The sequence below is a fragment of the Trichosurus vulpecula genome, chromosome 7, assembly GCF_011100635.1.
Source record: "Trichosurus vulpecula isolate mTriVul1 chromosome 7, mTriVul1.pri, whole genome shotgun sequence".
Taxonomy (NCBI): Eukaryota; Metazoa; Chordata; class Mammalia; order Diprotodontia; family Phalangeridae; genus Trichosurus; species Trichosurus vulpecula.
The window spans coordinates 190950839-190966073 of NC_050579.1; the positions used below are offsets into that span (position 1 = coordinate 190950839).

General features: G+C 35.2%; 1 protein-coding gene across 1 annotated transcript in view; it reads left to right on the plus strand.

Annotated features, from left to right (window-relative positions):
• The window catches only part of ME1 (malic enzyme 1), a 290382-nt gene that overhangs the window by 218584 nt on the left and 56563 nt on the right, over positions 1-15235 (plus strand). The window lies entirely within an intron of this gene.

Here is a 15235-nt window from a genome sequence, read left to right on the forward strand (position 1 = left end):
TACGATTCCTTAAAGCCAAATAAGAAATCTTATGTGGGCTTACCAACAATAATAAATAAAATATTGAGTTTGGTCTCATCCTAATGTCTGCTTACCACCTCTCTTTGGATTCTTTGAAATGTACATCGGCTCACAAGCTTAAATGAGATCTTTTAAATTTTTATAAAATTCCAACAATTAAGTGTTCTTTCTGCCCTCTTTAGAAGGTGATAGAAATGGGGGGAAACCCTAAAGTTATGTATAAATTATTTTTAAATGTTTAGCATAGTAGTAATGCTTTTATTATTTTTAAACTCAAATTACATATGAATAATGAGTGTTTTTTTCATTCTTTTTTCTTACATTTAATGACAAATTAAAGAAATATACATTTGCCCAAATGTTGTTCCTTTCTTTTTGCATTGCTTTGATGAACAGTTTAAATGTAGAATAAATCATCTTCCAACTTCCAGGAAAATCAAAAATAGCCCATAAAACATTTGTAAATTATTGACAAATAAAAACAAGCTTTCGATATTTGTAGAACTATATTTTAGTTGCTGGGTCTAAATCCTTTTCGTCTTCTTGCAGTATGGCTATGTTGTTCATTTCATTGTTATCAAAAATAACCAAATTAGTATTTGCCATGAAGCAATTATACAATAGGTGTATGTACTTTAGGAACGGCATGAGCAGTGTTCTCTGCCTGCTGCTTATTTACTGTTCATTTCAAATTGGCCAGTCACTCCCCCTTGAATAAATTTACTTGTATATGAAAGTTACAAGGAAATAATTAAGAGACTTTTAGTTGTAAGAGGTTTCACAGAAGAGATAAGATGAAGAAAACAGAAGAGTGGGTAAGGCAAAGGTTTTAGGAAATAAGAAGTAAAGAAGTAGGAATATATGAAAAGAATAAATGTATGTATGGTCACTTTAATATAGTCATTCCTTTAATAGTTTTTATTATGCATACTGTTGGTTTTATTTCAGTTAAAATAGTGATAACGTTTGTTTTGTTGGCAATGACCAATAAAGTAGTTTGTTTAAATTATAATCCAATGAGATCGGTGTCTGAATCCTGAAGCAAAATCTATGCAAAAAGGCCATAAAGCACAGACAAATATTGGTGATTAAAGCTACTCTTACTTTTTTTAAATCGAGAGATAATAAAATTTGAATCAGGCAGAGAGAGTTCAATTCTGCTAACCTACACAGAGATTGCCTACTTACTATGTTTGCATTTCACAATTATTTGAAAATTCTGGGTGGAGCTGCTCTATTAAATACCAATCACGATAATGTGATTTCTTTGCATATGAAATTGTATTTTGAAATGCCTTTGGAATCTGAATGAAGCATTTTTTTTTAGAAAACTTTAGTAAGTGAAGCTTCTTTGTGAATAGAGAGAAAATGGGATCATAGGTTGACAATTGTAGGAGACCTCACAGATCATCTAATCCAGCTTTTTCATTTTACAGGTGAGGAAACTGAGGTCAGAAAGCTTGTGATTTGCTTAAGATCACCTAGAAAGTGCCAGTTTTGAATCCTGGTCCACTGACTCCCAAACCAGTATTCTTTTCCACTGGGTACATTAGTTTATTAAATAGGTAATTACTTTAAAGAACACATTTTAAAAACCCAAATTCCAGCAGAATACCAGTTTTATCTACATGAAAAGACAGTCAAGATGAGCAATATATATCCTTTTCATCCTGTTTATTTGAAACCATTGGTTTTTAACATTACTACAAAAATTATGGGTTTTTTTCCAGCTATATGGCTTTATTTTCCAGTAAAGATGTATGTAGTAAATGGTTTTGCAGCCAAACAGCAAGTACTTCATTTTATAACATTAATACAGAGCTCCATGTCAAAATATAACATGACCCATCAAAGATCACTAGGGAATATCTGGAAAAGTACTTAAGAATGATGCAGTAATTCAGTGAGAAATTAAAACAATTTCAAAAAATTCCAGGAGAATTGTGGTTTAAAATTTTAGTCTTTTCTAAGGAGCTAAAAACATATAACTAGTTACTTATTGACTATCAGTAATTTTATGCTCATTGCCAGCACAGATTAACTTTGCCCTCAACCCTTTTTTAACAATCCTGGTAATTTATTTCTCAAATGTGCCCTAGTCTAGGAATTAAATGTTTTTAGTCGTAGTGATCATTTCAGAATAATTCTAGAATGACTTATCCAGACTTTTTAAAAATGAAATTCAGTAAGTCTTTAAGTTTTACTTATATCAAAGGCCAGAACAGCAAGCTTCTGAACGTTAATAGAAGTCATTAAAATTTTATTTCCAACAAATCGTATAGCTAGTCTTTGACAGTGTATTTGAGTAAAACCAAGTCCTAGTCATTCTTTAACAAGATCTCTAAAACTGGGGTTCTTATCCTGAAATCTGTGAACATTAAAAATATACATAACTATTTTACTATAGTTGGTTTCCTTTGTAATCCCATGTATTTTCTTTCATGCATTTAAAAACCTTATTCTGAAAAGGGGGTCCATAGACTTTTACCAGACTGCCAAAGGGGGCCGTGATACGAATGGAGTAAAGAACCTCTCTGCTACAACCAATTAAAATTTTCAGAAATTTAGATGAAATCACAAAACAATATGTTTTACTGGATATAGTTGCTATTTAGTACTATTTGGGGATAAAAATACCCTATAAAAATTTCCTTTGCAAACATTCTCCTTTACATGTGCAATAAATTATTAGGTCCTCAACTTTTTTTTTAACAGTCAAGGTGAAAGCCATCAGTACTTGAAGTTGGGATATTTCCATCTGTTCTTCATACAGTAAGACTTGTTAGAAAGTACAGATGTATGTTGCCATAGGCCATGCTCTAATAATTGTTCCAAATATGCTATTTGTGTATGTAAAAGACTTATTTCAAACATAACACACACAAAATGATAATGAATATAAACATAAATAAGTCAAGATTTTTATTTTTTAAGTGTTCATAATTGATCATTTTAGGGCTAAGTAAAAAATAATTTTAAAAATTCACTGTACAGAAATAATTTATATTTTATAACAAAAAAGGGAGGGGGTGGGGTTTGTTTATTTTTAAAAGGTGAGAAAGAATGGATCAGATCTGTGATTTCCCAGAAAGGAAACTGCTTCCAGCGTATCTGGGTACCAGTTCAGCAACTTGACGTCTAAGAAAGTTGCCTGGGACACTGATAAATGATATAACTAGGCCGGGGACGCATAGCCAGTATGTATGTGGCAGGATTTGAATGAAAGTCCCTAGGACTCAGAGGTCATCTTTCTGTTCTCCATGATGTTATCCAAACAAAAACAATAATTTCAAATGCAGTGTTTATCTCTTCTCAATCTAGGTAACCTTCTAGTTGTAGTCAGATGTTATTTAAACAGAAACAGCAGTTTCTAATGCAATGCTTGTCTCTTCTCTGTTCAGATAACCCTTAAGCTGCAATTGCTTACATCAGCTTTTCTATAATGGAAACCAATGTTCATACTCTAATTGCGTACACAGGCTTGTGTGTTGAACTTAATCTTAGAGCTGAGGTAAACTTTTAGAAACATTACAAATTCATTTTACAGTGTTAAGTTTAAAAGTTAGTTTCTTTTTCCTTAGTAACAACTCCAGTATGCAGAGAAAGTTAGGTATTTTGATTAAATCAATTTTGTGTTCGTTTCTTATCCAAAATATTTCTAGAATATGCGAGTATATTTTATTGCCTTCATAATAAAATGTACTTAAGAGAAAAGGGATATTGTTGTATCCGAGGGAATTTTTGTACTGTAGATGTAAGAGTAAAAGACTAATTTGAAACTGTACTTCCTTTCCTCGTTACTTGATAACTGTTTGACCTTGGGCAGGCCTCTCTAGGTCTCAGTCTCTTCATGTATAAAGCCAGTGGCATAAACTGTATAGTTTTTGGGATCCCTCTCAGCTTGAAATACCATAATCCATTTCTGTCCGAATTCCATCTACATTGTGTCCCAAGATGGACACTTCACTCACTTTAAATCACTGTGTTGGAAAAATTGTACTGATTTTTCCCTGAGATTTTACTGTGCTCGCTGTGAGAGGGAGTCACTATTAAAAACTCAGTTGTGCTTTGTTCAAATGTGGTTTTTTTTATTTTTTTTTTTTTGAGGGGAGGCTGGGCTGTTGGGATTAAGTGACTTGCCCGAGGTCACACAGTTAGTAAGTGTGTCAAGTGGAGTCCGGATTTGAATTCAGGTCCTCCTGACTCCAGGGACGGTGCTCTACTCACTGTGCCACCTAGCTGCCCCTAAATGTGTTTTGTTTTGTTTTGGTTTTTTGGTTTTGTTTTTTTTTTTTTGACGTAGGTTATGAAAAAGGATGTCCTCTTGTTCAATTCTGCTTTCTAATCTGTGCTGCTATCTTCTTCCATTTTCTGGATGACTTCATCTTATTTACTTCCATGGTTATGACTGTGAATGGTATATTTTCCTCTATCCCATCTTGTAATTTTTCCTATCTTTAACTTTCCTTCTTCTTCTTTGGAAAGAAGATGGTGAAAGAGGAGTTTAACACTAGTGATCTAAAATTAAAAGCCTGCCCTTTGTCTCACCTTGATCACAGGTTTTTAACCTCTCTTTCCTTTTAAAACTCCTTTGTGTTCCACTTTTTAACGTTCAAGTTTGTTTTGCTTATGACTGCCGTCCCTCAGAAACCTTACTCTCCCTGTCCCCACACTGTATAATTTAAGGCATTTTTACACCAAACTCTTATTGCATAAGTGTGTATGTGTGAGTTAAATGTGCGACCAGTTAAGGTGAAAATGAGTTTATGGAATTCCCACTCTCCTTACCCCTTACAGTGTCCTCTGTTTGGAGATTCTTAATCTCATGCACTGATGTGAGATAGGAAGTTCCTTTTCTTCCTCAATATGTTCCCTTTAACTTTTATTTCTTCCACTGAAACAATTAGTGCATAACAAAACCACCTTTAAATACCCTCTCTGTCTACCCTTCTCTCCCATTTAGAATGTATGTAATTCATCAACATAGTCTTTTCCGTGCGATCAAATATATTTACTTTTCAACGTTTATTACGACTCCTACATTTACATTTCAATTTCTACTCAGCAGCCTTTTTCTCAGAAATGCTTGAAAGTCCTCTTTCATTAAAGACACACTTTTTTCTCCCATAGGATTATACTCAGTTTTGTTAAATAGGTTTATTCTTGGTTGTAAACCTTTATCTTTTGCCTTTGGGTGGCAAACTACAGCTTGGGAGACAAATACAGCCCACTCACTGTTTTTGTGCAACCCAACAAGCTAAGAATGGTATTTACATTTTTACTTTATTAAAAAAAAATTATACCTTATTTAAGTAAAGTAGTTTGCCAACGCCTAGAACATCGTATGGCTTCTCTCTTCTTTATGGTGGTAGCTGCTAAATCCTGAGGAGTCATGACTGTGGCTCCTTGATTCTTTAACTCCTTCTTTTAGGCTGTTTGCAGTATTTTTTTCTTTGACCAGGAACTTCTGGATTTTAGCTATGATATTCCTGGGGGCTTTCATCATGGGGTATTCTTTTAGGAGTTGATCGGTGAATTCTTTTTATTTTTATTTTCATTTTATCCTCTGGTTCTGGATAGTTTTTGTTTATGATTCCTTGAAATATGGTATCCAAGATTATTTTTTGGTCTTGGACTTCAGGTAGCCCAATAAGTCTTTGATTATCTCTCCTTGTCTTATTTTCATAATCAGTTTTTTTCATAATACTTTACATTCTCTTCAGTTTTTTCAATGCTTTGATTTTGTTTTAATATTCCTTCTTGTCTTTTGGAGTCAGTGCTTTCTGTTTGGCCCATCCCAGTTTTCAGGGAGTTCAATTCTTGGGTAAGATTTACCACCATCTGATCTAAACTATTAATTTTCCTTGTCATCTTTCCTCCTTGGTTATCATTTCATTTAACATATTTTGCACCTCTTGCTTTATTTTCTTTGAGGAATTCTTGCAGTTATTGTAGCCAGGACATCCTTTCCACCAAAGTTCTACTTGGACTTATGAAGATACTCTCTTTTTCTTGGTTGACATTTTAGATTTCTTTCAAGTTCGTAGTATTTCTTCATTATGTTAAGCAATTTCTTCTGTTTAGTCTTGTCTCCAAGCCTCAGTTTCTAAAATGGGGCTTTGTGCTTGGGTTACACTCCACTCCATTCTCTATGCTTTCTTTGATGGCATGGGCAGGCTCTGCTAGGGTCTGAGATGCAGTAGCTAAGACTAGGCATTGTCTTTTGTATGAATTCTTGGCTTTTGTCTCAGTACCCTGGTTGTTTGATTCAAGTTTTGGTTCTGGTTCCTTCTTTTTCACTGTTCCAGTCCAGTAGTTAGCCTCATCCATTACTGTGCACTTGACATGCCCCAACAAGGTACTGTTTCTACCGATAGCAAGCTTCCTGCTAGAGCCTAGGGTCTTTGCTTCCCACATGCTCCCATAGCCCTTTCTCCCGCTATGGCTTTTGCTGTAGCTTGGACTATGGGCTAGCCAGGTGCTAATCTGGCACTGGTGATGCTTGGGTACTGTGCCTCACTGCCTGCCCGGGCAGTGGTCTGGCCCCATCTCCTGCTCTGAGTCTGCACTGTTTCACACTTTGCCTTCTGCCTGCCCTAGATTGTCTCTGCATAGAGTTTCCTCAGGATTCTGGACAGCTAAGTGGCACGGTAAATGGAATCCCTGGGCTGGAGTCAGGAAGACCAGAGTTTACATATGGTCTCAGATGTTTACTAGCTCTGTACAAGTCACTTACTTCCTAGGGTTGTAGTGATGATGAAATGAGATGATAATCATAAAGTACCTGTTACGTTTGTCGATGTTATTGTTGCTCAGCCATTTCTGTCATGTCCTACTCTTTGTGACCCCCATTTAGGGTTTCCTTGGCAAATATGCTGGAGTTGTTTGCCATGTCCTTCTCTATTTCATTTTACAGATGAAAAAACTGAGGCAAACAGTGTTAAGTGACTTGCCCAGGGTCGCACAGCTAATAAGTGTTTGAGGCCAGATTTGAACTCAAGTCTTCCTGTCTCCAGGCCTCCAGCTGCACTCCCAGCTACCTATTACATAGTAAGCACTAAATAAATGTTAGCTATTATTATTGTAAGCACTATATATATGTTAGTTATTGTTATCAATTACAGTATTAGAGTCAGTGGAGGAGGTTATAGCTGTTTCTCTTTGATTTTCTTTTTCATTCTTCTTTCTCTTATATTTTTACTGCTCTACTGGGTGTTTGGAGAAATCCAGGCTTCTTTAGGTCCTGACATGCCACTCTGTTCCCATGATTTACCCCAATGTGTTATATTGTTGAATAATGCAGTAGATATAATTCCTAAAAATGATTTTAATAGCAGTTGAAAAACTCCAGAAATATTTCCTAGCAGTGTTTCAAGCTATTTTCCAAACTCTCAGGTCATGTCTATACTAGCCAAAATATGGAGTATGTCATAAAGGTTAAACATTCCATAGTGTTTGTTTAATTTTATTGTGTGGAATTTGGCTATTAATACTATTAAAAAAGTTAAAACATTTTTCAAGTGATTCAAATACCAGTATGAAAATATAGTACTCAGTTTTGGCTATCATGCATGGTGGTGTTAGCAACCTCTTATTAAAATGTTATAGTTGTATCAGTTCTGCTTTATCAGGTTTTTCATTTAACTTTAGTCTGATTTGCTCAGACTTATTAATTACAATAGATATCCTGTCAAGAGTATATTAGAGGTTGCAAGATTAATCGTTTATATGTTGTTAAGGATTAAAAGGAGAATTCAAGTGGAAAGTATTAAGGTGATAAAATTTCATAGAGGATATAAAACAAAAACAATTAAGGAAAGAATGAACTATGCCATTTCATATTAGAACTAAGGATTAAGCTAACTAGCTCAAATACCTTCTTAACCTTCATTAGTTCCAAAATAAATGTTAATATCAAATTTATACTATTTTAATACTTCTTATTAACTCCCATCTGTTCTGAGGCTTACTGGAATTTCTCAGATAATAAATTACAGATTTTTAAAGTCTTAGGTGTAATTAAGGCTTGTTAGCATAAATAATTGACATAATTTTTATAAGTACATCTGCATTTTAAAAAATTGTCAGCAGTGACACTTCAGGCATAAAGAAGGAAGGTAACAAGCATTTATTGAATACCTAATATGTGCCAGGTACTTTGCTTAACTGTTTTTATGTCATCTCACTCAGCCTCCCAACAACCCTGAGAGGTAGGTGCTGTTCTTAGCCCCATCTTACAATTGAAGAAACTGAGGTAGGCAGAGGTTAAGTGACTTGCTTAAGGCTACATACCTAGTAAGAGTCTAAGGCCAAATGTGAACTCAGGTCTTTCTAACTCTGGGCCCAGCACCCCTGTCCATTGTTCCACCTAGCTGCCTCTGCATAACTGCATTGGAGTTTATAATTACAGCTAAAAATTACCTTCAATTGATTTTAATGTTTCTATGAAATTATAATTTCTACAGTGACAAAAATTCACAATAACAAAATGTGTGTATATATATATAAATGTGAGTATATATGCATTTGTGATAGGGATGTACATATATATGTGTGTGTGTATATATATAAAAATACAGTTTATGTGTGTATGTGTAAATATTTTATATATATATATATGTATGTGTGTGTGTATATATATATGTATATATATGTATATGTATATATATATATGTGTGTGTATATATATATATGCTTTTGTTTTTCATGTCACCCATGTGTAAGGCTAAGGTTTGCCCAAATGATATGTGTTCATTTTCGTCATAATTTCTGCATCTGGCTGTTAAAAATCCTTGTCCAATTAACAGTTAATTCATCAATCCATTGTCCATACATTGGTGGTAGAAGAAACAGATACTGCTTTAAGGAAGGCATAGAAAACAAAGTAGGATGATTTCTTATATTTAAGAATGTGGAAAGGATTACCTAAAGAAATGGTAAGCAGATTGCCAAAGGCCAGAGAGGAAATACTTCAGTACTCCTAGCAATCACACAGTCTCCTAAGACAGCAAGTAAGTGGCTATTTTTTCCACTTTTTTCCAAAATATTTCTAAATCAAAAGTATGTCTCCTGCCTAGGATACTGTAATCTAGTAGATTAGTCTATTCTATTTTATTTAGATGAAATGATGTTACTTCAGATGGAAAAAAGTGGTTATTACAACATTGAAACTTCAATAATTTTTATCTTTAAATTGTTCTTTAAACTCCTAGCTCATTTTTTGAAATCAGGTTTAAATATATCTTTTTCATTTAAATTTTTTCACTATATTTATCATGATCTCATTCACATGCATACTTGTCTTACTTTCTGAGCTTGGTATCATTTAGATTTATAAAAGGATTTTTGATCACTTGATATGGGTATTCCCTCCAAAAAAATGCAAGTCATAGCTCATACATGCTGATAATTTTTTAAAAAGTCAGATAGAATGTGTGCTCAAATCTTTTTGGTTGCTATAAATTTGAATTCTAGATTCCCAGCACAAGATTAATAGGTTCCTCTGTTGTAATCATGACAGAACCAGGGTCATGCCTCATTTTGGGGGCCTGGAATAGTGAATAGAGTGTCGGGCTTGGAGTCAGGAAGACTTGAGTTCAAATCTGGCCTCAAGACAGTTACTAGCTGTGTGAGCCTGGGCAGGTCACTTAACTGCTGTCTGCCTCAGTTTGCTCATCTGTAAAATGGGAATCCTAATAGCATCTGCTTCACAGGGCTGTTGTGAGGATCAGATGAGATAATATTTGTGAAAGGTGCGAAGCACAGTGCCTGGCTCCTGATAGATGCCGTATGAATACATATTCCCTTCCTCCACCCTTCCCCCCCCCCCGTCTTGTGTGACTCTTATCACAGTCAGGGGATCTCACACTGTGCTTGTCAGCCTTCCTCATTTTCTCTTCATGTCACAAAGGTGACAGTTCAGTGTACCGGTTATCACTCACTCTTGCTACATGGCCAGCCCATATTCATTTTTTACTCATACGTGTCTTTGATGATGTCTTTAAATCCAGCTCCCCATAATTCCTTGTTTGTCATGTGTTATAGCCTGCTCACATCTCCCACCTTTTTGTTGTCTCCTAAGTGGCACTCATTTTCAGTTCTTAAGAGATTGTGGCATTTTGTAACTTGCAGCCATACAGCAGCACTGGTAGAATACTGGTAGTGTTTGATCAGCCTTTCTTTAGGCTCTGGTTCATTTCCGTGCCCCGTTGTCCAAAGTGCACATACACACATGCATTTACGTATGTATGGATATGGATATATACATGAGATGATATTTATATATCTATATGTACTTATATGGGGGAGAGGGAAAGAGAAAGGGAGAGAGACTAATGAATGAGCTCTGGAGACAGGTCGGCCATATAATTTCATGTCGTGGTCTAGAAAACAAAAATGTTTATTATACTTATTTTTTCCTGTGTGGATAATTAAGCTCAAAGTTTTAGAATGATCAAAGACTTCATCCAGGAGGCTCCACTATGCAACCAACACAATGTCATTCACAAACAGAACCATCTAGAGAACCTTAACATCTATAGGGAATCCCTTCTTCAGTTTGAACACTGTGCCGTAACTCTTCTATGTCCCTGTCAAACACTGTTGGAGAGCATATGTCTCCATGTTTTATACTGGTCCTGGTATTAATGCTCAGAGAATTATTGAATAAGGTTATCTCTATTATATAATTCCAGGAAATTTGTATAATTTTGATATATATGTGAGAGCTATTTAAAAGTACAACAGCTTTTGTTGAAGCATTTTGTTCCACTAAACCTTTTTAGAGTCAACAAATAATAAACAGTTCACTGCTGTGTTTTCTGCAGCAAAGGTATCAAACTTGTAGCTGTGGGTCAACTCAGGTTAAAATGTAATTGAGAAATGTTTTACAAAATAAAAATATAGATAATACATACTGTTAATTTGTGGTTTTCTAAGTCAATTTGCAGCCCGCAGGCCCTGTTTCTATTTGAGTTTGACACTACTGCTCTCCAGTATGGTAAATATGTGCTCTGCTATGGAATATCACATTTTCTTCTCCATTAGACGATTTGAGGATTGATCCCTCAACTTTCCTATAATGGCATTTCCTCCAGGATGGCCCTCTTTTACAATTGATGTAATCTACCTACTTTCCCCTTTTTTGTTTTTTCACCTCCTACTTTTGCTATAAATACATTTGCAACTGTGATGTGAGAGAGAGAGAGAGAGAGAGAGAGAGAGAGAGAGAGAGAGAATGTAGGCTTCCCTGTCCTAATGGTGAAAAGAGTTTCTTATAAAAAGAGTTATTACATATCTTCTCCATGTTTATTCTTTATTTGTCTGGCTTCGTCCTCAAATCAGTCAGCTCATATTTGTTAATATTTATTATGCATTAGGCACTGTGGTAAGCTCTGGACGATACTGAGAAAGTGAAAAAGTCTTTGACCTCAAAGAGTTAACATTCTAAAGGCTTTGAAATGACTTTGTTTAGTTGAATTTTTCTTTAAACTAGTTTTTTTCTCCGGTGAGTCTCTCTTTTTTAAAATGTGGTTATTCTGTTCATAAACTTCCAACCATCTCTTTCTGTAAGCTGTTAAAATCACTGTTACCCTTGAATCAGTGGTGATATTCTGCTGGTTTGGACTGGTTCAATAGAACTGAAACCTAATTTTATGTGGAGTTTGGCAAACCAGTTGTTAAAAATGGCACTTGTGATCAGGGTTCTCTCTAAGGTGGGTGCCAGGACCGCCACCCTTGTGGAAATCACAAATTTGTATTCCTTACTCTTCTTTAACATTGATCTGCGCAACAGCGTTTTCTAAGCGCTCCGTCCACAGATGAAAAAAATTGATGGAACTATGCTTGTAATATTTATTTATTCATTTCTTAAAACTTACACCTTTGATGAAATACTACATTTTAATTCCCTCGTTTTGGTTACTTCAGTAAACAAATATGTGACGTAAAGACAAAAAGTGCCAAACAACCAGGAGATGACAAGCTGTCATTTGTTTCTGTTTTGTGTTATGCCCAAAATTCCACAAGATATTATGAATGTGCTGGTGTTCCTCATATGGTGAAAGCAATAGGAAGCCGGGACACAATGAACCAATAAAAAATTAGATTTCGAGGGTTATCTTATTGCCCATTTCAGAAGCCATGGAAGTAGAAGAAAAAAAGAGTTGGAATAGGTAGAATGAGTTTTGGTTCTGCATATGTTCCACCATTGGCTGCTCTGGTCACATGGCTGCTTTTGCTCCATAAGGATACGTTTTTGTCAGGTATTATTTAATATTTTTATTAATTTTTAAAACTCTTTCTTATAACATATTCTAGTTTTGTCTACCTCTTTTATTGTTCTTATTTGAGTATTAAATGCATGAAATATCAAACTACCTTTCAGTATATCTTTTTGTATACTTAAAACAGTCATTAGGGCAGAGAACCAACTATTAATTTATTTGAATCCTACTGCTACCTTGAATGCCCTATCTCTACACTTGATTAGCTGACCATACTACTTTTTGACCCTCATGTCTTCATTATGATAGTTTATTTACAGTGGTTAAACTTTTATGTGGAATTATTGTAATTGATGTTAATGTCCTTCAATCCCTTTTTTTCTGCTTCAGTAACATTTAAGTTAATTAGGCTTGAGCTGTTTTAATATCAACCCTACCTTTTTCATATTCTAGCCTTTTATTGATTTTTCTCTTTAACCAGTTAGTGGTTCTGCATAAATGTCTGATTCAGAAATGGCTTCCATATCAATAATATTCTCTGCTAATTTGATAATTGCCTTTTTTTTCTTTTTATTCAGACTCTTGATATATGGAACCTCTTTCCGGTATCTTGTCTTATTGACTTTTAGGGAGTGGGGGTAGAGAGAGGAGAGGAGGGATTCCTCAGAGGAGCCTACCCTTTACATTGCTGCCAGATCAATTTTCTTACAATAACACAACTTCAGTAGCGTCATTCCTTGTTCCTTTTGCCTACTGAAGTTCTGATAACCAAGGCCCTCTACAATCTATCCCCAACCTACCTTTTCAGTCACTTGTGTTCTTCACACACAGCTTGTGCTTTCCTGCCTTCATACCTTTGCTGTACCTGGAATGCCACCTTCCAGTTTCTACATGTCGAAATTCTGTCCATTTGTCAGAATGCTGAAATAAAGTGTTTATAAACACCTCATGCACAGACTGTCAGCTGTGTGGATAGTTAGATCAATATCTTTCACACTGTTGTGAATTTACTGAAGAGGCTTTGTAGGATCAATGCAGCTAATTCAGTGTTGTCATAGGTGAATAGGAACAGTTGGAGAACTCCATCAGTAAGGAATCTTTTATTTGAATGCTGTGCAAGACATCTTCTATGACACTGGCAAACATGGCTATCTGTCTTACACCTTTGTGAATATCAATATTAAGATATTGTACATTCATTTCCACACTCACGTGTCATACTTATACATAATATTGATATATACATAGGAGATATCTTATCTGAGGAAAACAGTCAAGGTGGTATTCTCTTCTAAGTCAAATGCTTTCTTACAATCAGTAAATAAACCAAAGTATATTCCCTCATATGTATACCTTTAAATCACTTGTGTGACCATAAAGATATGGTTTGTCTTCGGGAATTAGCTATAAGCAGATGAAAGGATACAGACAGTTTTTAAAGAGCTGAAAAATATTGATGAACATATAAAATTGTATACCCCAAAACACTGATAATAAGAGAAGCACACGTTAAAACAACTCTGAGGTTTCACCATACAAGCTGCAAATGAACAAAGATGACAAAATTGACATAGTCCATCTTGGAGGGATATTGGAAAAGAAGCATACTAATGGACTGCTAATGGAGTTTTTAATTGGTCTTCTTATTCTGGAAGCCATTTTAGAATTAAGTGAAAAAATAGGATTAAACTGTTCATTTCCTTTGATCCAGCAATTCCACTGTATACCCTTGGGAGGTAAAAAGCAGAAAGATATCATCAAATATAAAGCTAAAAAAGATCTTAGCACTTTTTGCAATAGCAAAGAACTGGAAATCAAGGGGCAAAATAAATAGAAGCATGAGAATAATGTGACTGCAGTGTAATTGTAGAGTTTAGTAAAAGAAAGCTGAATCCTCAGGAACTGAAGAACCAATAATTGTCTTGCAGGATTAATTAGTCTATAGGCATTTATTAAGTATTTTTTATATGTCAGGCACTGTGATGGGGGTTCAGAAACAAAAGTTAAGCAGTCCATACCCTCAAGGAGCTTATATTCTGTCAGAGGAGATATCATTTACATATATAGTTATATAAGGAATAAGTAGTAGGTTTTTCTTTTTTTTTCTTTTTGGAGGAGGGAAAAACAGCTGAGGAAATTTTTGAAAAGCTTCATGTAGAAGGTAGTGCTTAAGGGGAGTCTTAAAGGAAACTATAGATTGTGAGAGGCAGAAGTAAAAAGGGAGAGAGCATTCCAGGCATGGAGGACAGAGATGGAAAATCCTGTGTGTAGAACAGCAAGTAGGCAGTATGATTAGATTGCAGTGTGTAGAGGGAAGTAATATGTAAGAAAATTGGAAAGGTAGAAAGAGTGAGATTATTAAGATATTTAAATGCCAAACAGTCTATATATTTGATCCACTGGGGTTTACCGAGTAGGGGAGTGACACAATCAGACTTGTGCATTGCAAAAATCGCTTTGTCATCTGTGTGAAGGATGGATTTGAATTAGGGAGAGGCTTGAGGCTGGCAGACTAAAATGGGGCCCATTGCAATTGTCCAGTCAAGGCATAGCTAGGTAGGCCTGAACTAAGGTAGTAGTAGTCTGATTGAAGAGGAACTAATGTATATGACAAATGTGGAGATAAAAAGGACAGGAACTAGCAACTGATTTGGTCATGTGGGGTAAGAAAGTCAGTGAAGAATTGAGGATGACCTAAAGGTTCTGAGCCTGGATCATTGGAAAGATGGTGGTATACTTGACAGTATAATGAGGAAGCCCAGAAGAGGGGTGAGCTTGGGAGGAAAGATGATAAATTCTTTCACAATGAGCAATAAACTTTACAAAATAAAAATATATAGATAACAGGTAATGTTAATTTGTAGTGATTTAGGATTAAAAGGAAGAAAGGCACTAGGGAGGGATATATAGATCTGGTAGTCATAGGCATAAAGATGGAAAACAGAACCTCCTCTCAACCAATAAGCAGGGGACCCTGAAGGAAAATGCTG